This window comes from Phyllobates terribilis, unplaced genomic scaffold (genome assembly GCF_046119375.1).
Source record: "Phyllobates terribilis strain yellow unplaced genomic scaffold, ASM4611937v1 Scaffold_1__5_contigs__length_1240528914, whole genome shotgun sequence".
Taxonomy (NCBI): Eukaryota; Metazoa; Chordata; class Amphibia; order Anura; family Dendrobatidae; genus Phyllobates; species Phyllobates terribilis.
In genome coordinates, this window is record NW_027362761.1 from 472069821 (window position 1) to 472095464 (window position 25644).

At 39.8% G+C, this 25644-nt stretch overlaps 1 protein-coding gene and 1 long non-coding RNA gene across 3 annotated transcripts in view; one reads left to right on the forward strand and one right to left on the reverse strand.

Moving 5' to 3' along the window:
- Positions 1-25644, reverse strand: part of LOC141265673 (uncharacterized) — a 329848-nt gene that overhangs the window by 263223 nt on the left and 40981 nt on the right. Inside the window, exon 2 of one of the 2 annotated variants that reach the window (XR_012320144.1) lies at positions 4320-4410. This is a non-coding gene — a long non-coding RNA (uncharacterized lncRNA). The remainder of the gene's footprint in view (positions 1-4319; positions 4411-25644) is intronic. The other variant, XR_012320143.1, reaches the window with a different exon arrangement.
- The window catches only part of HAPLN1 (hyaluronan and proteoglycan link protein 1), a 172481-nt gene that overhangs the window by 8629 nt on the left and 138208 nt on the right, over positions 1-25644 (forward strand). The window lies entirely within an intron of this gene.

Below are 25644 nucleotides of genomic sequence, written 5' to 3' on the forward strand. Positions count from 1 at the left end.
AGGAACAGTCCACAGTGTTATTTACTGATGTAGGTCACAACAGAACTCATATCAGGGTTCGTCAATACAGACCACATTGACTTTCACTGCCTACAGCCACAACCGCCACTCACTAATGTTACAGGTCACAGTCTCTTTACTTTTCCAGGCCACACTAGTTAATGCAATGAGGAATATCACTGTCGGAAATATTTCTCTGTATTTGCCCAAGATCACACATTTAGTCAGGGCGTTAATCTCTCAGTAACCATCAATACAAGTGGTTCATTACCACTATTTTCTACTCTCTTGGTGCTTTTTTTCCAGCTATTTACCCAGCAGTCCACAGCGGGTCTGAGGGTGTATACAGTGGTCCACCAGCACTCCATCAGATTTTATGGTATTTGGTTGGCTAATCATACCCAACTCCAACTTCTGGACCCCTCAAGAGCTAATTTCAACAGACGCACTATATAGCTCAGCTGTATACTGACACCCAATGTTTACCTCCAACTGACTTGGAGGAACAGTAGCTGCTTCCTTAAAAGGAATCTGTCTGCAGGGTTTCACACCCAAATTATTTATATGTGCATGTAGGTCTTTCAAAGACAAGTCCAGCAATTTCCTTTACATTGCCAGCTCTTCTGTTACTGAGAAATCAGCGTTTCAATGAATACGCAAATGAGCATGAAGAGCTATTATAGATCTGAAGCCTCTGTCACTCCGGCTCTATTCCCCGTCCAACGCCTCCTTTTCTTGCTTGACTGATTGGCTCCTTTGCCTGAAGTCGCACAGCATAGAGTCTGGAGTGATGGAGGCTTCAGATCTACAATAGCTCTTCATACTCATTTGCATATTATTTCAAATGCTAATTTCTCAGAAACGGAGGAATGAACTGGCCATGTAAAGGTATTGCTGGCCTTGTCTTTGAAAGATCTACATGTGCATGTAAATTGTTTTCGGGGTCTGTTAAATCCTACTGACAGATTTCCTTTAAATACTCAGATATCTAGAATGGAGCCTGTGTGGCACAACTCTCTGGTGTACACACATTTGATCTGTATCCTTAACCAGCCATCATACAAATCAGTCAAGATATGCATTAAAACCATAGTGCCTACATTGTAGACATTGACATATTACACACAATGCTTACAATATGGAGGTTAAACTAAACTTGAAATAATACAAGGTGTTGCCAGGCTCATTATTAATCATAAGGGCTATGAATACAGAATCCTTGCAAGGTAGCTCTGGTTTCTTAAAGGACCAGCTCTGACTTTTCTATAACTTAATAGAACAAATCATAACATAAGCCAGAATGAGCATGATCAGTTACTTCACTGGCTATAACTTGAAGAATACCTCATCCTGTAAGGGAGTGTGATGGTATTTGGGTCCCGGCAGCTCTCCTCAAATCACACTCTTCACAGGTTAGGCATCCCTCAGTTTGGTTGAACATACTTGGTTGATAAAGTGATTTTACCTCTTTAGACATGACATGACAGCAAAATAATAAGATTTAATGGGCTCCAAAATACAAGCTGAAACATATGTAATGTAATTTAATAGTTCAATAACTATAAATTACAGGATTTTCATATGTCTACTAGGATTCTGTGGAGCAGATTTTTAGAGTTGTTAAGAAAAATATTTCTCGGCTTGTCATCCTAGAAGTGCATAGGACCCTGAAGCAGAAGATACAATTCTTATGAGTTGCCATGTGTCCAGAGTATTGCATAGGCTTCATACTTTGGATCACATGTGCACAATCTGCATCCTTAGAGCAATATGAGATCTATGATACTACTTTCTGTAACCCTCAACAAAAATCTCAGTAATGGATCTGCACCATAATCAGCAGAAATAAAGCAATACAGTTACTTATTTTTAAATAGGTTGTCCATTACAAATCATTATAATTTGGCCCATGGGGTAATTATAGCAAAATAAATAAATAAAAACACAGATAATCACCTAAACCCCCTTCTCCCCTATACCGCTGCTTGTGACAAGCTGAAACAGTAATGTTGTGACTGCAGCACATGGGATTTCTGCAATCAATTGCTCAGTGGTGTCATTCTGACTACCTCGGCATCACACCTGAGCCTAGTGATTGGCTGCAGCAGTCAGATTAGCTTGTAATCTTGACGTCACTTTACAATCTGTCAACAAAGATAGCGGACAGTGACGCAGAGCTGAAACTGGAGCAGTAGTGGGTGATTAAAACCTTGGATTATTATTTTTAACAGCAGTAAAATAAATATTCTTGGAAAATCCATTTAACTGGAACCTGTTAGATGACTCATACTGCGCAAGCCACGGGCAGCATGAATTAGAGCTTGGCTCTATGGTTGCAGTCAGGTATATTTTTCTCTGAAGTACTCTGGAGTTTCAGAGGAAATATAGTTTATGTAGGGAGAGACCTGACAATCAACTAGCTCAGTCCTGGGAGAAACTGACAAGGAGCCAGATCTTCAAACATATCTGGTAGCAATCGTGCATCCGGGCTCTCATTCATGCTGTACTTAGTTTAGGCAGCATAAATCAAGTGACAGACTCTCTTCGAAGGGAGCAGTCAGCACCGAATGACCGTTCAAACCAAGTACAGGCATTTGTTGCTCCATTGGCGTGGCCAAACATTTAAGTGCACCTTCCCACCTATTTGTTTACCATCTCCATTAAGCCAGAGCTGTCAATCAAAGAAAAGGAGAAAGGTGAGTGCCGCTAGAGAGAAAACAAGTAGCTGTGGAGGTTTATGTAAAGGGAATCTGTCAGTAGGATAAACCCTCCAAAGCCGGCTACATGGGGATGCAGTTCAATAAAATGATACCTTGATATCTGTGATCCAATGTCTTATTCCAGAGAAATCCAATTTTTTCTTATATGCAAATGAGCTATGAGAATCTGCCTCCAGAGCTTATTTTAAATGAAAGGTGGCATGACTAGAATGAATCAAATAATCACTGAAACTTTGCTCTCATAATCACACACAGCTCTGCAATGAGATTAGAACTGACACAGTGCAGCAGACATATCACAGTACAGCAGAAGTGAATTTTGTCTCATTTCAAAAACATTTGCAGCTGCAGTCCTTTGACAGTATCTCAGCTTCAATCTCACAGGCAGACATTGTGGTTAGGGCCAAACAGCAAAGCTGACAGCTCTATGAGATAACAAACTGCAAATGTTCTTGTGTTTGTAATGAGACGAGATTCAACTCTGCTGTACTGTGTTAATAATAATTGGGCACTGCTCTGCAGCAGATATGGCAGCACTGGAGGACAACTGCTCTTGCAAATGTTTGTAATGAGACAAAGTTTACTTCTGCTGTGCTCTGATCTAACTGCAGAGCTGTGTGTGATTATGAGGGCAAAGTGTCAGTCATTACATGTCTCACACTGATAAAGGCCCCTTTTAAACAGTAATTGTGGAAACGTTGCCTAAAGAATTACAGTGTATATGGTAACACAACATTGCCGTGGAACAATAATACACCCAATTTTATCTGGCCAACACAAAGTAGCAGTAATTATTCCTGCAAGCAGCTGAAATGCTAAAGGCTACAAACTGCTGGTCAAAGATTTTACACTTAGATCATATAAAATAAGGTATATGTGTTTTTCCAGCCATTAGATAAACTAATAATTGTCATATGACTCATTCACAATTACCCTGCTATCATTTTGTGCTTCATGACCGTTATGTATGAAAACCAGATCTTACCATTACAAAGACAGCGTTTGTTGTAAGCAATGTGATATGTGATAATTTGTTTTTCATCTTTGTATTTTAAACTAAATGTGCAAATCTTGCAAGCTTATCTTACAATTCTAAAGCATTGCTGATAAAAAGGAGCTGTTCCTCCAGACTGAATAGTATCAGTGTGTAGCAAGGCTTTGCTGTATTTGCCTTTGGCACTCTTATCCATTTGAAATAGTGTTTTCTCTGCTCAAGACCCCAAACACCCACCAATAGGCCCTTTACAGTGCTTGAGCTTAAAAGGTTTCATTCCTAAAGCAAAATATAATATTTTTAGAGGATTATTGCACTGAAAACCTAGTAAATAATTTGATCCACAGCCAAAAAGTCATATTGTACTCACATACTGCTCTTTTATTTTCTATGCAGGAAATTTGTTAATTTCTTCTGGTGTCCCAAAATACTATGGTATATGAATGTGATGGCCATTGTGCTTCATAAGTTAAATATCGGGAAACATGTCACCTCACCATGATTGTCACATGTGTAGCCTCTGCTCAATCAGTAATTGTCATTTTGTGTTTGTTTTTTTTTTGTATAAATTAATTGTATATGTGAAGATAAAAAACATAATATACTGTACTGTATCTTCCTCCTCCTTCTTTCGCTCCCTGGACTCTGTAAAATCTGTCTTCATCTCACTAAATGGTGAAATTGCTGCTCATAGATCTATGTAGAGGGAAAAGGGAGAAAGAAATAAGTGCTAGAAAGAGATGGAGCAAATACAGACATAGTGCTGCAAGTTCACCTGGAATGAAGGTATCACAGGTATATCAGAGGTGACAGACAGTCGCCCTGCAGTTGGTGGCAGGAGATCTCTACGTTTGGCATTACAGACATCTTTTTAGAGGCAGGCTGTCTCTAGGACCCAGCGGCTACCTCCCTCTGGCTAATTAGCTCCCTGACCTGGGTGTATAAATACCTGGTGTGTCTGAGAGGGAGGTGCCAACGATATTCATTACAACTTGCGAGGCTTTAGCAAGAGCAGTACTTCGTCCTCTCTGGAGCTTGAGGCCGTGTGCACATTTTTTTGGAGTCAGCTAAAGCTAAACAATTCCCCCGTTTGTCTACCCTTATTGTATATAGAGTTTAGTGGAGATTGACTAGTGCTCATCTCCTCCCATCCCTAGCCTTAACCATACGCCAGGAAAAGTCAGGGCGAGGCTCGCGTGTGGCAATTGGTGAAGAGCCAATATAGTGATGGTACTTGAGACAGGGTGACACTAGACCAGACTAGGAGGTCTCCAATTCCCCCCTTTTCCCTAGTGTCTGGACACCCTTTCCATCTTCTGTCTGTGTTGCACACCTTACGTGACAGACTGTTACATTTGAATTTCCTCCTGACATGTGACATATAGAACAGACCAAAAGTTTGGACACACCTTCTCAATCTTTAAATGAGAAGGTGTGTCCAAACTTTTGGTCTGTACTGTACATGTACAGTGTGTTACACATTAAGAGAGGAAATATGTTGCAGGCTCAGGAGCTGAGTCCAGTTGATAGAGAAAGTACCTGACTTCAACAGCAGCGATCTGAGCTAGTTCTCGTTACTACAAATACTGTCATTCAACCACTGAAAGGCCACTGTCAGTCCTTGACAGAGGCATTTCAGTATTGCAATCCTAGTGGGGTGTTTATTATCACCAAAATTGTAATTTTTCATTAACCACATCTCCCTCGTGGAGAGTGGTGGTTTTGCCTCAAAATAAAAATATTCTGGGTAGAGATGGAATAAGCCTTGTAAGGGTGCTTTCACATTGTGTTTGGTTACAAGTTCAGTGGTCCCATCAGAGCTTATGTCCAAACCCCCCGCAAAACAGAATTCCAATGTATGTGCCAACGGGGCCATAGACTCTAATGGTGCCGGTGAGTGAATGTGCGCTCTAGCGTACATGATTTTCGGGCATGTACCCCTACTGGAAGCAGACACTCAGACGTATTAGACACCTATACTCACCTCCAGTGCCGGCGCCAATCCAGCGGTGTCAGCACTGGCTCTTCCCAGGATCACATGATATTGTAATATCACGCTATCCCTGGGGCCAATCAGCATTGGCTTCACTCTCCCTGCCTTCGGATGAATCACATCCATGTTTCACATCAACAGTACAATCTGTTACTATAAAACAGTGTGCAGCCAGGAGATGTGTGGCTGATGAGGTTGTGCAGTGGGAGCTGCGAAGCCACACAGTAAAGAATTAGGACGGGGTAGGCAAGAATATGTATGGCTGACGTGGCAGTGCAATGGTAAAATCCACATGGTAGAGCATTAGAACAGGCAGGCAAGGAGATGTCTAGCTGTGTAGGGCCAGTAACAGCAGTTTTAGCTGCAGCAGTGTAGTCTAGCACTCTAAAATACAGTGAACAGACAGCCAGGAGATGTGTTGCTGTCGTGGCTTTGAAGTGGCAGTGGCCAAAGCTGCATAGTAAAGGATTGTATCAAGCAGGCAAGTAGATGTCTGGCAGTGTAAGGCCAGCAACAGAAGCCCCAGCAGTAGTAGCACTACAGTATACAGTAGAGGATATGATAAAGAATATAGATGAAATACATGACTGATTGAGCCATCAGCAATGGTGGCAGCAGAAGTGTGTGTAGATGACAGAAAATGGAAAGGCAGGTGGATGGTACTGCTGATTTAATCATTGGCATCAGCCGTTGGTGAATGAAGTTGTCACAGATCTATATCTTTTTAATTTTGGCAAATATAAGGCTGAGTTCACACAATGCGGTTTTAATGTGCTTCCGCGGCGGTATTTCCAAAGCGGAAATGCACTAAAACTGCTTGGTAATAGGTCTGCCATATACATGCGGATTTGCTGCGTTTCAATGTAAATCAATAGGCACAAAATTGCGCCAGAATCGCACTGTGGCTGGTACCCAGGTCGGCAGAGGAGACTGCTACTCCTCTCATCTGACTGCTGCTCTGGCACAGCGAGAGCAGCGTGGGTGGAAGGAGCAGCAGTCTGCTTTTCCCACCCCGTGTGCCCGCGGTAGTTAAAAAAAGAATAAAAAAGTAAAAAGAAAAGAAAAAACCTTCATACTCACCTGTTCGGCGGCCCCCGGTGTCCTCCTCGGCGATGCTTCCTCTTCAGTGGCCAGCGGTACAATGCAGGGCATGGGCTTGAGCCCCACAGTGTACTTCCAGGACCTGCGGTGACGTCACTGATAACCTGATGGTCACGTGACCATCAGCTGATCGGTGACGTTAGCGATCAGTTGATAGTCACGTGACCATCAGCTGATTGCTGACATCGGTAATCAGCTGATCGGTCTCATGACCGATCAGCTGATGCTCACCGTGGGGACATTCACAAGAATGTTCCCACGGTCTCTAGCTCACCGGGGCTCATCAGCTGAGCTTTGAATATTGTTGGCTAATGGCCCCTTCCAGATGACATGCTGCAGGCCTGAAAGACGCGCCGCATGTCAGTGTCCATGGGTGATTCACAGCCTCTGATGCACGCATAGCAGACATGGGATTTCTAGAAATCCCATTCACCAGATAACATCTGGACACTGCGGGTTTGACACTGTATATACACGCAGCGTCAGACCTGCAGCGGCTCCTGAACGTGGCCACGTACCCAAACTCACCCACAGCATATCAATTTCTGTAGTGGACATGCTAGTCACTTCTGCAGATTTTGACCGATTGAAGTGTCATTATATGCGGTGAATTCACATGTACCGACAACAAAAGTGCGGCACTAGAACACCGCATTTTGGACGCAACATAAATACGTTGTATCCAAAGCGCTGCTGAGTGCTGATCGGGGGGACGTAGTGGCTGACGAACCAGCTGTGAAATGTTATTTAATGGCCAGGGAAATGTTTGCCTAATGGCACCTTCCCAGGCTAAAAAAAACAGCTCACAGTAGCCACGTTACATAAATTACATGAATAGAAATGCTAATGAAAATTGGATGAATGGGAATAGCTGACACCCAGCTATTTTGTTTGGTGATGTCAAGGTATCAGTCAGACCTTTTCATGACCAAGCTAAGTAAAGAAACACACAGACACAGTGTAAACACTTTATTTGAAATACAACAGACCCATTCTTTAATCATTTAAATGAACCAATATACTCACCCCAGTTCTGATGGTAATCCAAGGGCTTAAACAATGTCCCACCAAATAACTTTATTTAACTTTAAAATCAATCATTGATGCTCAAAACCGCTTCAAAAAACGCATGTAAAAACACATCAAAAACGCATGTAAATCCGCATGCGTTTTTTTCTGCCAGGGAGAGGCAAAAATGCTCAGGAAATTTCTGCTTCAATTCCTGAACATGTGCACATACCCTAAGGGGGTTCTAGAAATCCCATACCCACTATGCGTTTTTGTGCACCACATGGAAACTGACATGAGGCACGTTTTTCCAGAATACACAATGTCAATTTCTTCTGCGTAAAAACCACATGTGTGTTTCAATAACGTTTCCGCAGCTGAAATGCACATAAAAACACTACATGATGATAATAAAGTTTATTTAAAAAAAGTCTATTCTCTAATTTCAACATGAAGACAGGAAAAACGCATGCATAAAAAATGCATCAAAAAACACATGCAGCAAAACCGCATGTAAAAAACATACCAAAAACCGGAAGTAACCTAATTTGCATATTAGGTGCAGAAATGGTGCAGAAATTCTGCAGCATCTAAGCCGCAGCAAATCCGCACCTTGTTCACATACCCTAAGGATTTCCACGTTTGCATACTATTTATGGAGGCTGGACATGACAGTATGCTGATAGCAAACTGGACCAGTTCTTCCCACTGTTCCAATATGCTGACTGAAAAACACATGGGATCATGACCCAGGGTATCTGCATGAGAATGGACACAGACAAGGTGTGACTGAATCTGGCTGTTCAGCCAATGTATCTCTGTTTGTTGAAGTGCGTCAGGTTGGCATAATGGCAGATAAAACGTCTGGTCCGTCACGTCAAAGATACTGAAGCTGTTGCTGTTGCTGCCTCAGCTACTTGCTGTAGACCTAATGCTGGCACAGGCAAGGGAGTGTTGAATCTGCAGAGATCACAGAGGGGTCGGCTGGTCAGTTTTGTGGGCGGCAGGCGTTCGGGCAGCAAAAGCTTCAATGAGCTGGTAACACAATTTATTCTGGTAATAAACCAATCTGGACTCCTATTCTGAAGTTAAAAAAAAACCTTCTTTTTGATTTTTACATCAGGAGTCTCAAAGCATAGCTATCTAATAGTCATCCCTTTCCATGATTGTAGCAATATGTCTGTCATCCTACAAGCTTTCCTTCATACAGATTGCCAAACTGGACAGCTTGATCGAGGACCAATGGTTCTTTTTACTTTCCCCAATGGGAAGGATGACTTTATGGTCAGCATTGTCATCGTCGACTGTCAACCTCATCTCCTGTGTGTGCCAATTATATTTCCCATCTACATCCACCTACTGATCTAGAGCCCTCTCCTCTCCTCGTGTAACAAACATGGACCTCGAGAGTCCCCATGGCAGCGATGAATATGCGCAAGTTGCTGTTTCTCCTCCTTAACTTTTTGCACTCTGGTCACTGTTTTTTCAAGAATAATTATGAGAGGGAAGACATCATTAATTCCACACTTGTCCCAACTGCTCCATATTTGACTTCAATAGATGATAGACAGTCCTCATCTGCTGCCAATGTTGGATTTCAACGTAACCCTTGTTACAGTTTGGCTTGGCTGCAGCTTTAATTAGTCAATTACCATTTTACAATGCTCATACAGTTGATCGAACATATCCAGTGTCAAATTCGAGCAGGTTGCTTCGATCTGGCAGAACGTTCTGTTTTTGCAAATCTTTGCTTTGCTACGTTTAAATGGTCGAAATGAGCTGACATTTTTTTGGGCAGTAATCTCTACCCTTTTCAAGTGGGTATATTTCTGATATAAATGTTGGACTAATAAATGAGCAATAAAGACAATGGGCATAAAAGGGAGTGTGAATTACTTTGATCTATCATAGCCAGAATGTTTTGGCTTTATCGCTCATCACAATTCCTAGCAGCAGTTGATGCTAGTGTGAGAGTTGTCACTTGATGCACAGCAGCAACTCGTCCATTGTATGGCGTTCGGCCTCCAAGCTTTCAATCAATAAAACTAATTGGCTTTACCTTGTATGAGTGAATTAAGTGAGATTGGTGTATGGTATCAAGGCTATACTCTGTGCCTGTTTGGTATGCATGTTGAGTAGGAACAGGAGGATGTGTAAGGGGAAACATACATAGCTCCCAGTAGCGGAGTCTTCATCACCTGTCCCAGTTGTAGTGGTGCATCACTGTCACTACAAACAATCACACAGTGGGCTGTGAAACTCATGTATTATCCCTGTATTATAATTGCTGCTTCAGTTATCTAGAGTGCAGTGAACTATGGGGCTCAAAGAGAATCGAGAGAGTGGCCTTCATGCTCCTGCACATCAGAGCAGAGAGCAGGCATCCCTTTTTATAAGAAATAATGGTGTCTGGGTATCTTCCACTGAGGCTGAGCACTGAGCACATGTCTAACATTTTGAAAAGCAGTTACCTCAAACAGGTTTTACAGCAGCAATTGCACCATCAGCAACTTGACCATGTGAGAGCTCACTTGGCAAACTAGCTGATGACTGGGAGCATATGCCTGTTTTCTATAATCTTACTTGACGAGTTCCTTAGGGGTACCGCTTCGGGGTACCGGGTCTCCTAGTCCATGATAACCAGGATGTATTGGTGGCCCTGGGCCGATTTAACTAAGAGACCCACGAGGTCCATGGCAACCCTCTCAAAGGGAACCTCTATCACAGGTAGTGGAACTAAGGGACTATGGAAGTAGGAGGAGGGCACGTTTATCTGGCAGGTGGGGCAGGACCTACAGTAGTTTAGGATCTCCCCGTAACAATCTGGCCAATAGAACCTCCTCATTATTCTCTCCTGGGTTTTCTCAAACCTCAGGTGTCCCCCAGAACATGTGAGTGGGCTATATCTAATACCGTCCGTCGGTATGGCCCTGGAACTAACAGCTGTTCCACTATCTCTTCACATCTTAGTTTGGTCACCCAGTATAATAACTCCCCCTGCACTACAAAGTGGGGGTACCTGGTGTCTGCCCCCGACTCTTGGGAAACCCCATTACAAACAGTAGCATTGTCCCACGCCCCCATCAAGGTCAAGTCCCGAACTTGAGCTGACCCAAAGTTCTTCCCGGGCACCTCTAACTCAGGGAGTTTGGCCTCCTCGGTCACAGTCTCATCCTCATCACCGACAAGGACACAAAATGTGAACTCATCCACTTCAAATTACGGCAGGAGTATTTCCCTAGGGACTTGGCTTTTGTACATGCGACTCAGTCCGGTTCCCTTCCCCCATAAGTCCCAGAACAAAGAAAAATCACGCCCCAATATGATGGGATGTATCCTTGACCATCCCGACCTCGTTTTGGCAGGGATCAGCTGGTGGGGAAGGGTAGCACTGATTAAGGTTACCAGACTCCCTGAGTCCAATAGTCCAAGCACCATCACTCCATTAATGGACACGGCACACGCCTGCAGCCCATCAGCAGGATGACCATCCACACTACAGGCCGGATAGGCAAAATAGGAGCAACGCCGGCCTAGACTGCAGTCCATTGGTTCAGGAGACATATGGCACCAGGCAGCTATGTGTCCAGGATTATGAAACCGCAAACATTCCACATCCCTCACAGCAGTCTGTGCCGGGCCCTCAGTGGAATTGGGATGACCCCTTTTTGTGACTCTAGACCCCTTACAGGGTGAGCCCCCCTCTTTGGGTACCCCAGTATAAGGAATTGACTATGTCCGGTTTCCCAAGGGATTTTTCGACCACTTGGTACCTCTCTACCAGGCCCATGAAGTCATCCGCATTCCCAGGGTCGCCCTGAGCAACCCAGGTCTGCATCGGCCTGGGTAGGGAATGGATGAATCTGTCCATCAACATGCGCTCAACCATCTGGCAGTAGAGGAAGACTCGGGCTGCAGCCACTTCTGGACTAGATATAGCAAGTCAAACATCTGTGAGCAGGGAGGTTTTTCACCAGTATACGCCCAGTGGTTCACCCTTTAATGTGGGCCTTTTTCTCTCCTTATATGAACGAGCTGTGCACTCTGACCTCCTATCCCTAGGCTGTGAAAGCATAAAATGGTGTTTCTTGTCCGGATTACATTTTTTATCCTGGCAATGATAGTTTCCCCTGATCGGCTCTGCTAAACAATGTGATGTGATAGCTGCAGAGCATTATGGAACTCCAGCCTGGCCGCACCTGACTTTATTACACTGCTCTGCAAATTTTCAGTAGTGAATATTACATGGCAAATCATATCGCAAATTGCTCAAATTTACAGGGACCTGGGAATTTCAGGAAATTTATTTCAAAGTCGATTCTCCATGGAATGATTCGATCACCTCTAGTTGACATTGATATCACCACAGCAAAAAAACTTTCTGTAAGTTTCTCAGTATTAGAAGCACTTAGGACAGTTAAAAGGAAAAGTAACACAGTTTTGATAAAAGCACAGCTTATTCTATGTGATTTATCCAAAACAAGTTTTAGGAATTTATCATTCCAACAGTTTATGATAACAAGATGTTGGAATACAATAGACGTCATATGTAATATTATAAAAAAAACTTTAATTATATGTATCTGAAAAAATCTCCATAGTAAACTCATCTAATTTCCTTATTGCATTACATTCACATCATTTTTTTTTAAATTACATTTAATTACTCCAATGCAATGAAAAATTTTGACCATACTCAATTACATTGAAAAATCGTTTCAAAGAAATAATTGGATTGCAAGAGAAGATCATTTCTTCTGGCGACAGCTTTAGTTATGTTGAAACATTTTCTTGAGAGAGTTACAACATAGCACTAATTGTCTTTTAGTTCTGTACACGAGAAAACTTTTCATTAATTAACAAAAAGCTTAGATGTTTAGAGTATAAGCTCAGGTGAACCCAAGGAAGAAACATATTTGTTGTTATATTTGGGACTTTCTTTGGTAAACTCAAAATTCAAATGTGGTATCAGATTTTTATGCACCTCATTTATACCCTTGCATTAGACAATCATTCATTGCCAAACTTTAGAAAAATGTAAAAAAATTTCATAAGAGGGAATTGTATGACCTTTCATCTTTACCTTCAGCCATTTTCCAAGTATACAATCATTTTCTATTCTCAAAATAGGAATTATTTTGTGAAAAAGAATATTCTCCCATAGAGGCAAGTCAAGTTTAATGGTTCCTGTTATTTTAATTTAAATTTGATGATTAGTGGTTACAATCACACTTTGTGAAAATCTTGTATTGGAATAAATAAACAGTGACAAAATTTTACTTTAATTCAATATTTGATGTGAAAATATATCAACTCTATTTACCCAGGTCCCAGAGGACAGTAGGCAATACCATATTTCCCAGAAGTTCTCTTTGTGTCCAAGATGTGCGATGGCTTTTGGCCAAACCAACTTTGATTCTATGAGCCTCATGAAGGGTACCTTTTACCACAGCTTGTCCTTCCTATACATATGTTACAGGTTTTGAACAACATTTTGTTTATGATGGTCATGGCACCTTACAACTGCTGGGCCACTACCTTTCTTTAGGAATTACTCCTGACCACTACATCTCATGGTCGTACATAAGTGCAAATTTGCAACACTTTCAATATTAGAATGAGCATGGTCCCTGACCTCCACATTGCTAACACACTTCAAATTAAATTCAAATCAAGAAGAAGAAGAAAACCTCTTTTAGAGAAATGCTTAGTTTAACATTTGACTGCTTTCGGCTCTATTAGCTGATGTCCTCTTGCTTCATGCTATCTATGAGCTCAGGCATGTCTAACATGGGCTACAAAGAGCGCTAATGCACTCACTCAACAGATATGATGTCTCTCTATAACTACATCTCTCAGACTCACCTCAGTCTTTCCCAATTTCATGACCTTGCATTGAGAGCCTCTTCGTGCCTGTGGCTTAGTTTTTAATCAGTATAGGTGAGCTCTGGCTGTATTGTGGCTCAGCCACACACTATCTCACTTTCTGGCTCTTGGCTCTTCTAATAGTCTATGGTTCTATAGTGATATCTAGAGGCAGCCGATAATATTGCAGTCATACATTCAATCTATTGGGTTTTAGAAGGCTTTATACTGCAGGCCTCTTAATTATATTATTCATATGCAGAAAATAAGATTCATTTAGTAATTAAACAATGTATGTAAAACTATCAACATCCTAGTAAGTCATTTCTGCTTCAGAATGCAATTTTACAGAATGCCATTTTAGGGATCTCATACTTTGTACAACATTATTAGAAAGATAGACTTAAATTAAGTCCTATTGTGCCTTTGGATTCAGCGTACAAGCTGAGGCTGTAACCTATGTTTTCAAATAGGATTTAAATGAATATGTCAAAAAAGGAAAGTGTTGCTTGCTGACATGGCTTTGTGAACTGTTAGGTAACATAATCTGCGGAAAAGGCAGGTTTTATAGACGTAAATTATACTTCATGTTAAACTATGTCATAGAGAAGAAAGAATAATCAGGCAGCAGTTCCAAGGATACTTTTTTATTTGTAAAATATAAAAATTACTCTATTAATAAACTACATGCGACTGGTGATAAATTATCTATATTATAAAAATAAAATTGGTAAATGTAATATTAAAAAAAAGAAAAAACAGAATTAGGCCTCATACACACATTTGTATTACAGGTCCATGTTATGCCAATTGGTGTTTTGGCAATTGTACGAGCCCCTACTTTACCTCTGAGTGTATCCATCTATTCACAAAGGCTAAAAAAAAATTTTATATTGCCATGAGGCTCTATGAGAAAAAAAACTTTGACATGCTCTTAAACATGTTGCGTTATGGAGCTTTTCTGCCCCTATAAAGTCAATAGGCTGTCTAAATCATTGAGTAGGACACAAAGTCAACTCTACAAGTTTGTGATAAATAATCTGTAACCAAGCAATAGACCACCTACCCTCCTTAAGACCCAACATGTCTTAGAAGTGTAAGTTGTCCTAGCATATCTATTACCAATATTTCTCATGGAAGGATCATTATCAATTCATGTTCATGTGATATATTCTGTACTTGTGCATTCTTCCTGATACTCCTAGAAAAACCTAGAAAATGGGAAGACCTCTTAAATGCCAAACTTATTTAGCAAATCTCCCAGGCTCACTACAAATTTCTCAGAAACCTCCTGTACAGCAGCCCTTCTGAAAGGCATCTTTCATGGTGTGGTGTGAAAAAGGCACTGAAGAGTAACGAAAAATGTGAAGGGATGTGGAAGAGTATTAGTAGGATCTGGCTTAAATAGATGGCATTTCACTAATCAATTTGAAATGCAAATTGGGAAATTATTTATATATTATGAGTAGAGTTGGTATGAATCAATTCGCCTGACCTGATCCATTGGCCATGTCAGAAACTTGTACCTGCTGGAGAGGAGCTGTGAGAACCACCACCTACCTGATGGCATCAGCGGCTTTTCTTTTCATTAGCCAGCCTGGCAAGACATCATCATTGCGGCATGATGCACATGTGACGTCGTGCCGGGCAGACTATTCAATAGATGCCATCAGCAGTTTTCATGGCTCCTGTCCATTGACCACAGATAAATCCATTTTTTCCAGTTACTTTTTTTTATTTTTGGTGTGTATAATTACATAGGACTTATAGACCACAGTGTCCTATTTAGTAGACCCTGGGCTGTTGAGTATTTGGTTTATAATGCAAGGAATAGCAAACCCTCAGGAAAAGCAAACTGTGAAAAATACAGCTTAAGACAAAACGTTTCTCCCCAAGCAATAGTTATCGAATAGTAAAGGAAACAATAATGTTGCTATATTGTGAATATGTTGACTGACATAAAATCCTTTGTGATTTCCTAGCATTCCCTCACATTATCATTTCTTCTTTAATGTATTTTATAACTATGACAACAAGTCATAAAATGACTGAAAGACAATAAGAGATACATGGAATTGAACCAAGATCCTGATATGTATAAAAACCATCACTATGTAATAAAGCTTAAATATAAGTGCATATTCATTATAATGAGGTCTAAACACAGAATATATCACAGTTTTAGTCTAGTGTAATTGCATATGTAAAGTGTTCAGGTTTGATCAAAAGTCAATCACATCAATAAAAGCTTTATATTTATGAAATTGTGTTTCTAAGAAGAATAATTTACAAACAACATACAGTTGATTTTTACCTAGCACGTTATTGTGTGGGACCTAAAAATCAATAGATGCCCTCAAGAAATAGTAAAATTACTGTTTTATTGTGAACAGGGAATGCAACATTTGTGTCTCCCTATGAATAAACACGGTCTTGGATGACCTTGAGGCCATCACAAAATTGTGCTCCTGGTACTTTGTTTCTTCTAGGAAAACAACAATGTTGTGTTACAGAGATGGCACAATTTTTATGCAGCTTGCATGGAGCCAAAACTTAGAAGTGGGGTGTCCAGAAAACAGACAAATCTGGGGGATATTCTCCGGCATTGACTGGAACATCAGTTAGATGCTTTTCCCCAAAAAGAAAGAATAATCTAAAAACTAACAGGTTACTAAGGTAACCACACAGTATTTCAAATTTTTGTTGAGCCCTTATTGGAACAATTTTATTCAATATTTTTAAATGTACAGTGGCGCCAAGGGTAAGGTTTAGCCTCAATTTTAATTTTACTGCAATTTTTTTATATGAAGAACTTCAGCAGAAGCCCATTTTGAGTGAAAAGCCTTTTACAACGTAAGAATAGTCCTTTACCTCCAAAAGCACAACTCTAATTCAACAGATTTGTTTGTGCAGACATATTCTCCAATGTTGTTTTATACGTGAGATGTTTGACTAATTTACTATAGTTGGCAATGCTTGGGTTATTGAAGTTGTGTGAATAAATATAGTGATGTTGGAAACTATGTGCAATGAAGGTGCTTCTGTACTTTTGAAAAAATAATCACATTTAGTAATTTAACTTTTTTCGAAGTATAAAATACTTTTAGGCTATGTGCCCACAATGGAGAAATGCTCAGGATTTTTTCCTGAGCGTTTCTGCATCTCTGTGGCAGAAAAAAATGCATGCGGATTGTACATGCGGATTGTACATGCGTTTTTCCCGCCAGGGACATGCGGATGTGAAACGTTCTTCACTTGCATTTCCGCATGCGGGTTGACAAGCGCTTTCCAAGCGATTTTAGCATCACTTGGAAAGTGCTTGTCAACTTGGTCCCACTATATAAATCCATGCAAACGGCATGGATTTATATACTGTGACCGAAAGAATGGTAAAAAATAAAAAAATAAATATATACTTACCCTCTGATAGCCCCCGGTGTCTTGTTTCCCTCTGTCCTGGCTGCTGGCAGCGGTACACTAAAGGACCTGCCGATGTCAGCGTCGCGTGACCCGTCACATGACTATGACGTCAGCGCAGGTCCTTCAGTCCATCGCGATCTGCCGGCATGAAAGGACGAGTTCAGCTGGGGCCGTCAGAAGGTAAATATATCTTTATTTTTTATTTTATTCTTTTTTTCACAGCTTCTATGGTACCCGGGTCCAGAGGAGAGTCTCCTCTCCTCTAGACCTGGGTACCATCCGCACATTAGAACGCGTGAAATGCGCGTCTACATATACAGTGATGCGTAATCCATGTGTTCCAATGCAAGTCAATGGCGGCGAAAACGCAGTGCTTCCGCGAAATAATTGGTAGTGCTGCGTTTTTTTCCGCAATGATAATCCGCAGCGGAAATGTCCGCAGCATGTGCACATGCGGATTATCATTGGGGGACATGGCAGGCCTTCTACCATGCATTTTTTAAGCGTTTCTGCAGCGTTTTTACTGCTGCGGAAACGCTTAAAAAACGCATCGTGGGCACACAGCCTTAAATGGAATCTAAAAAGAAGATTTAGGCTCCATACCACCATCAACCTGTTGTCCAGAATGGTAACAGGTTGACAATGCTGTCTTTTCAAATTCTGGTTGAATTAACATAACAAAAAAGTTCAAATGACCTTTGGGGTGTAGCTTCAACAACAAACTGTCCTCCTGGCTTGATTGACATCCCATCGCCTGGGTACATCATCACAAACCGTCTCCAATTACATGTAGCTCATGCACAGTGACATGAGGTGTATAGTCCTCAGGTTCATCTAAGCCCTGTGTACCTGCTGTATTCTTCTGGAGGATTACTCTGATGATGTACTTGGTCTGTTGGACATGGGTTATACTAGGAGGAGATCTACTCTTGTGACTCTTCAGAGGAGTAGCTTCACCCTAGTGGCTCCTTACAGTTAATTATTACAATGACCTTAAGATATGAGTACCGGTGGATAAAAACTAAAACTACTGCTTTAAGGGATATCTCCTGTAAATATCTTTGTGATCTCATGTAGCTGTAGCTTTAGTCGTCTAGTCTCATTGGTATTGGCCTTTGGTTCTCCTTCCTTCTTTACTCTCCCCTTAGGTACCTGTCAGTCAGTGTGGATGTTTTGCCATTACTATATCTTCTTTACACCATATTGGTTACAGTGAAACATTTACAAATTTTATATGAAAATAGAGAGAGGAAACAGAGCGCAAACTGTGCACAATACTGCAAAAAGGAGTGCAGGGGACTGTCAAGGAGGAATTTAAATATTTCTTATTTCAGTACCTGCAATAAGATAAGATTAGATCCTAGAACAAAAATACTTTGGTTAAACAAACATAGCATGTTTATTATATACTGTATACTGTAACACACAACTTTAGTTATTTTTTGTTGTTGCTGGAACCACTGAAAGTCCGCTATGAGAAAAAGCTAAGAAGACCTCTTCTATATGCTGCAAACACTATTCCTCTGGTTACTGTATTAAAATAAAAAGAATATTATTTATTTCTAAACAACGCAAACACATAACCTCTACACTATTAAATGTTTAGTGTTTGGTTGGATGTGAAAATAAAAGCCCAAATGCTACAGTACAAGAATAAAGTAGACTGGCACATAGCAGAAATATGAGTATTTTAGATATAGTATAGTTAGTTTTAGATATAGTATGTTAGAAAATGTTACATTATTACAAAAGATAGTTTATTTCTATAAATTTTCTGATTAAAATCATCCCAAAGAGATTAAATTAATTCTGGCATTTCATGTGATGCCGAAATGTGAGAAAATATGAAGTAGAAAGAAAAGTACCTTCTGATCGTATGTAAATAAGTCTGGAATTCTAAGTAAACACGTGCGCCTATTCACATGTTTAGTTTGAACGTCAGAAATCAGGTCGACATAACTAGTTTATTAAAAATATGAAAATCAGTGTTTTCTCTGTTAAATAAACAGCAAATGTACATCTTAACTTTCTATCATATCCAAGATATGAGAGGCATTTCATGAGCAATCAACCTATCTATCATTTAATAATATTAAATAATTTTTTTGATAAATGTTGATATAACTAAGAATACAAATTCATTTTATTAAAGGTATATTAAACAAAATCTAAGATACTGAGTCTACATACATAAGGAGTTATCAATGGGTCTGATTTTAACTTGATTTTTATAACAGACGTGTCTGAGATATGGACACAAATGTATTTAACAAAGTGAACAGAATTATTTTTTAAAAAATGTTTTTTCAAAAAATAGTGGATAATTTTCTAATTGGTGGAGATGCAACCACTGGGATTCCCAGTAATCCTGAGAACAGGGCTCAGGAACCCCAGGATCCCCATCTTGAATGGAGTGAAGCTACGCATAATTGGTCTCTGCTTCGTTCATTGTCTATTGGACTTACAAAAATAGTCAAGCACTGTAATTCACATTATTCAAGAAGTCCCATAGACAATGAATGGAGTAGAAGACAAGCATGCACACATCTCCTACATTCAAAACAGGGCTCTACAGAGCCGTCTTCTTGGGATTGCTGAGTGCCAAATTAATAGGGAATAACTTACGGTTTTGGAAAACCTTTTTGATACGAATATTATTGTGGCTGCAATTGAATCATTGAATCTGTTGGATTGGGTTGCATAACTGCACAATTACCAAGGATAAGGTTTCATGCACATGGCCTTAATATGGACCTACTGTATGTTATATTCTATGAATACATAATACAGCAACCTGTTGAGAGGTGTGGTCTTAGATTTGGAAAAAAAAGCCGCTTTTATAAACCAATAAGCCCCTTTAATTTAATATTTAGGACCCTGCATAATTTTAATACTTTTTTTAGCTCAAGCTAAAGTCTCAGGTCTTCTCATTGTTGAAGGCATCAAGAAGCTACTTGCCACCTTTAGAGATCTACAAGCAGATCTCAGTCTACTGGTTCCCATTCATTATCTAGACCTTGGGTAGGCAATTCATTTTCTCGAGGGGCCACATAAGAGACCGTGACTTTTGTTGAGGCCAAACCAATAGGCTGAAATTAATTCTGCTCAATGTTACTATTAACATATTAATTATAATTATTATATGAGTATTAATTGTATCACTTAATATTGAGCAGAATTAAGTATGCCAACATCCCCCTATATACTGTATAACCCACACACAGCCCCCCTAAATGCCCACAGAGCCCACACACAGCCCCCTACATACAGTGCGAGCCCCCACACAGCTGCTGTATATACAGTATGAGCCCCAACTAGCCCCTATAAACAGTATGATCCCCCACATAACCGCATATATATAGTATGAGCCCTCACATAGCCTTTTGTATACAGTATGAGCACTCCACATAGCCTCTCTATATACAGTATGAGCCCCCACATAGCTTCCTATATACATTATGAGCCCCCACATAGCATTCTATATTCAGTATAAGCCCCCACTTAGCCTCCTATATACATGCAATCATCCCATACACATATCAAAAAAACACATACTCACCTTCCTCCCGTTCCCCCAGCGCTCTGCGCTCTGGTCTCTGGTGCTCTGACTCTCTGCAGAGCTGATGCAGTCAAGTGACATCATCGCGTCAGATAGCTCAGTCACACACACTGATTGGTGGAAGATGGAGATGACGACTCCATCCTCCACCAATATATTCACTGCTTTCTGCATCCCAAAGATACAGATAGCTATTACAGCGGGTGGCGGCAACGGATAAACGGCGGGCACAGTGCGGCCCTTTGGCCACAGTTTCAGCCCTTCAGCTGTCTCTGTCTGCGAGCCACACTGGAACAGCCAGAGGGCTGGATGTGGCCCATGGGCCGCAGTTTTTCAAGCTCTGATCTAAACCATTTGACTACAGCGCAACACAACAATCTACTAATGCAGCTTTCACAGAGAACACTCTCAGAAAAACTAATTTTACTAGATATTGCTTGATAGCACTCAGGCGCCTTAGGCTAAGCTACTCACCACTGACAAGGCAGCACACATTACATATTCAGTACTACCTCCGACAAGAAAGCCAATTATATACATAATAATTGACCTACTATATTACAGATCCCTTGATAGGGCAATAAGCCTAACAGAGGAATTACTGTTATATCTGGATCATATCTGGATCTAGTGGTTTATAGGCAGCCATATTACAGGTGTATAAACTATAAAATATGCTTCATGGAAAAGAACTAAAACATTAGCAATTGCAAGTTAATAAGTGGAAAACAGATCTTAAATGGTCTTACATCCGTACAAAAACAGACAAAAGTAAAGGATTAACAGCAATTTAAAAGAAATAAGTGAGAAGGTGAAAATGATTCTAAAACATAAAAATATGAAATTATCAGACTTTGCCCTAAGTGACAATAAAATGCCAACACTAAAATCCTGAAATATATGTGGAGATAAAATGGAGAGGCAGAAAAACCAGTTAGCATATGAGAGGAACGATTTCCATTAGGGAATTAATTGCATAAAAGGAAAAAGGTTAATCACAGCCAGGTCATAAAGAAAGGCTGCCCAAAGTTTGACAAAAGATGTATAAATCAGTAGAAATGTTTCAGATGTTCTTTAGGCATGACTTGAGAAGTTGCATTTCAATCTGCAGGATTAGGCCTAAAGATATGTACTGTTTTTTGACTTGCCTAAACCAACATTTTAAGTACTAAATGACACCATAGAACTATTATAACAATGCATGCAATTAAAAGTAAATGATATCTTTATAATTGTAGAAAATGTCCAGAAGAGATGAACTTATTCCATATCCTATTATATGTTGCTAGCATCTCACTACATTAATATAAATCGATTTCCTAAGAGGAGGTGTTTGCTGCCTCCATGGGTGTATGTGGCGCTCAAGTGGTTGCTTTTACCTCTCTGTAATCCTGATTGAAAAACATTAACAATATTATTTCTTTGATATTTAGCTGCTTCTTAAAAATACATATTGTCCACTTGTCTAGCTGTCCTGCAAACTGAACCACAAGAGAAAAGAGTGTGACTAAAAAGTGCATTTTTTTGACATTCAATTATTGATAGTATCACCTATATTTTCCTCGTAACTAAATACGGATACATATTTTTTAATTTCTATTCTGATTTTTTATTCTAATTATAGATTTTGTTTAATTCAATTTTATGCACATAAATATAGGGGCAGCCTTGTTATCTGAGCTCCTAATAAGACCATTCACAGATATGTTTTACAGCATCTATTATGATATTTGTGCCGATTTGTGTTTCCTCTGTTTAAGATTTGGCTGTTGGGCAGCGGCAATCCTTTGTTGTTGGTGAAGCATGACTGTTTTTGTCCTGGGAATTTTGGTACTGATTAATAATAGACAGTTATGGGGTCACTTTTGGTCTAGTTTTGATCTCTTTCCTGAGAGCCATTGCGAGGCTGTCAGCTAATTAACCCCTCAAGCTCTGACTTCCACTGCCAGTCAATAGTTCTGCTTACCTGGTTTTTAGGTCTGATCTGTGCTCCTGTTGTGTTATTTTTATTTATCCCATTCTCTGAACTTGACTTGAATTTTGATAAATCATTTACTTTCTGATTTTGTCTCTGACAAAACCTCTTGGTATCGACCCTGTGGGATGACCTTTCTTGCCTCCAGCGTGCTCCACCTGGCGGCAGCTGAGTCTGTGGCCACAGACCAAGGATGCCCTTGTGATCTGATAAATAGGGTGGCTTGCGCTAAGCCTGTCTATGGAAGCTCTATTAATAGCTTCCATACTTCTATGAACAGTGCTATCATGACACCTTGGCCTAAAATTATAAAACTGTTGGGTTTTTTAAACTGTTGCGTTGCTATTGCCCTGTATGACATGGTATTTAAAGTTAATGTGTCATCAGAAAATAACCAATTTTCTTTTTTACTTGTCACAATCTGTACTATGAATGAAAAAAAAATGAAATCTTATAGTTTCCACACTGTCCAGTAGGGCTTTTTTAGGCTTCAACGTCTTATTATTTCAAGAAACAACATATGTACATAGCCACAATGGTCATAACCTAACCCTATATTTTGTATTGAAGTGTCAAATGAACTTGTGCAAAGGGAGGAGGAGCAGGTACAGATGTGACATCAGTTATTGTGATTGTCGGAGCCTGTGTTGTCTGCTGTGTTTAGGTGTTACCTGTCATTGTAATCCATCCTGCCTATGATAATATGCAGCCATACTGTTAACTCTTCCTGAAACAACAGGAAGTATGAGTCTAAAAAAGCCCCAGAGATCATTGTGAAAATTGCAGCAATACTAATTTTTTTTGTTTGTTTGTTTTTAAATAAAATCATAATATGAAAAATTAAACATTGTCAATTTTTTAAAAAAATGACGTGATGTAACACACAAACCTGATTTAAATATTGTTGTTTTCTGATGCTACACTCACTTTAAGTAATGTAATGGGCTAGAGTGCTAAAGTGCTGGATTCTAATCCCAACAGGGACAACATCTGAAAGCAGTATGAGTATGTATATTCTCTTATGTATGTTCTCCCCAAATCCCCGTGTTTGCATATGTTTTCTTCTGGGTAATAGTTTTGATTATGTTTTTGGGCTTCATGATGGTCTTGCAGTGCTTCCAAATAACTTGAAAATACTAAAGAGACAAATCAGAGTTTATATTACTGCAGCTGAAACTGCTATGGCCAAAAATGTACTTACCGATATTTGTTCACCCTCCCGACTACCGCAAGTATAAGTTGGTGGTTGCACTTTGTTGGTGGTTGCTATTGTTTATTGTCACAGCATGACTACAAGGTGACATACCATGGACACCTTGGAGATTTACAATGCAGAGTCCTGACTCCAGATCACTTGAGGAAAACTGTAATAATGCTGGATGTGCTGGAGTGCACTGTAATATTAATAGGAAGGGTTCTACACCACAGAATTGGTGGGGCATAATACTGTGGTACAGTGATTTTCCCATGCAGAAAGAAGACACAGCCCAGTGGCTGAGAATAAACTACATCTAATTGCACTTAGAGGTTTTATAGCAAGATGTGACGTTATCCCTTATCCTGTGTGGATATCCTACAGGATAGGGAATAACTTTCTGAGTATTGGAGATCAAAATGTTTTGATCCCCCTCAGTCTTGAGAACAGGGCGTTGAAAAGAAAAACTTCACATCTAGGTGCAAAACTCTTGAGTTTGACTTTTCGGATCAAAATAAAAAAGTAACTGTAGAAGAATTGGACTGGAGATTTACTGAGAAAGGATTGTACTTCCATATAGGAGAACCAAGGAAGGTTCTAGGTTATGGTAATAGGATCAACTCAATGGACTTATGTCTACTTTTAATCATAGAAATTAAGAAACTATGATATAACTTGAGGGCTGGCCATAGACTGAAACACTTTACTATTTGAACCGTGTATTACAAAGTTAAGTAAAGCAAGAGTAAATGGTCTTCCAACGAACAAAGTTAATTTTAATCAAGATTTGAATCCATAAATCTTTGAATAATTATAAGTTCCACAATTGGATGTGTTTAAAAAAATGTTCTTGTACTGAGATAATCTTATAAATGTGCCCCTGCTGTGTACTGTGTAATGGCTGTGTCTGACCGTGCAGGAACATGGTCTGATCATACCACATCTCCTGGGCAGAGGAGGGATCAAAAGAGTGTACAGACAGTATAACAGATGGTCAAACATTGCTTTAAAACAGGCAGGGAAATATTTTGCCTCACAAAAAGAATCAGCTGTCCTGTTTGTATACTCTTTTGCTTCCTCCCCATTTATAAGATTATCTCAGCACGGGGACATTTTTTTAACACATTGTGACACTTATTTTTATTAAGAAGATTTATTAATTAAAATGTACTTTGTGGGACTACCACAAAAAAAAACCAAGAAAGGAATGTTCTGGCATTAGAACATTATTAGGAAAGCTGGTTTGGAACCTTATAGTGTTCACAAGCAGCAAAAGGGTAGAAAACCCAAAGTATCTCAAAACCCGTTAATGATTAATGGGGCAGCAAGGGCAATATAAAACGTAACCTTTAATTAGTTTAATTTAAGAATATACAACACTTATTAAAGCCATATAAGACCAATCAAGGTCAGTATAGAAGTATAACAGTGTCCAAGACAATAGTGTATGGTAATACTCAGAGATATACAGTAACACTGTTGTACCCAAAAGGACTGAGAGTAGAGCTCCAAAAAAAAGGAAAGGGCAATGAGTCCTATGGAGCTGACTCCCCGTCCCAAAAATGAATACTCATATGAACCAATCTCAAGCCAATAGGCAATGGAAAAAAACATCAATATGCATCTGTTTTTGGAAAAAGCAAAACAAGGAGTGTGTTTAGCAACCCCAATGTTCAGTGCATCTAACCATGTGCATATCAGTCAAAAAACAGAATTATGTATACAGAGCACTCCCTTTGAGCATGTAGTGGAGTACACATTGACTCCTAAAATAGCAGAATAGCATAGCACCCAGCTCTGTCATGTATGTATGT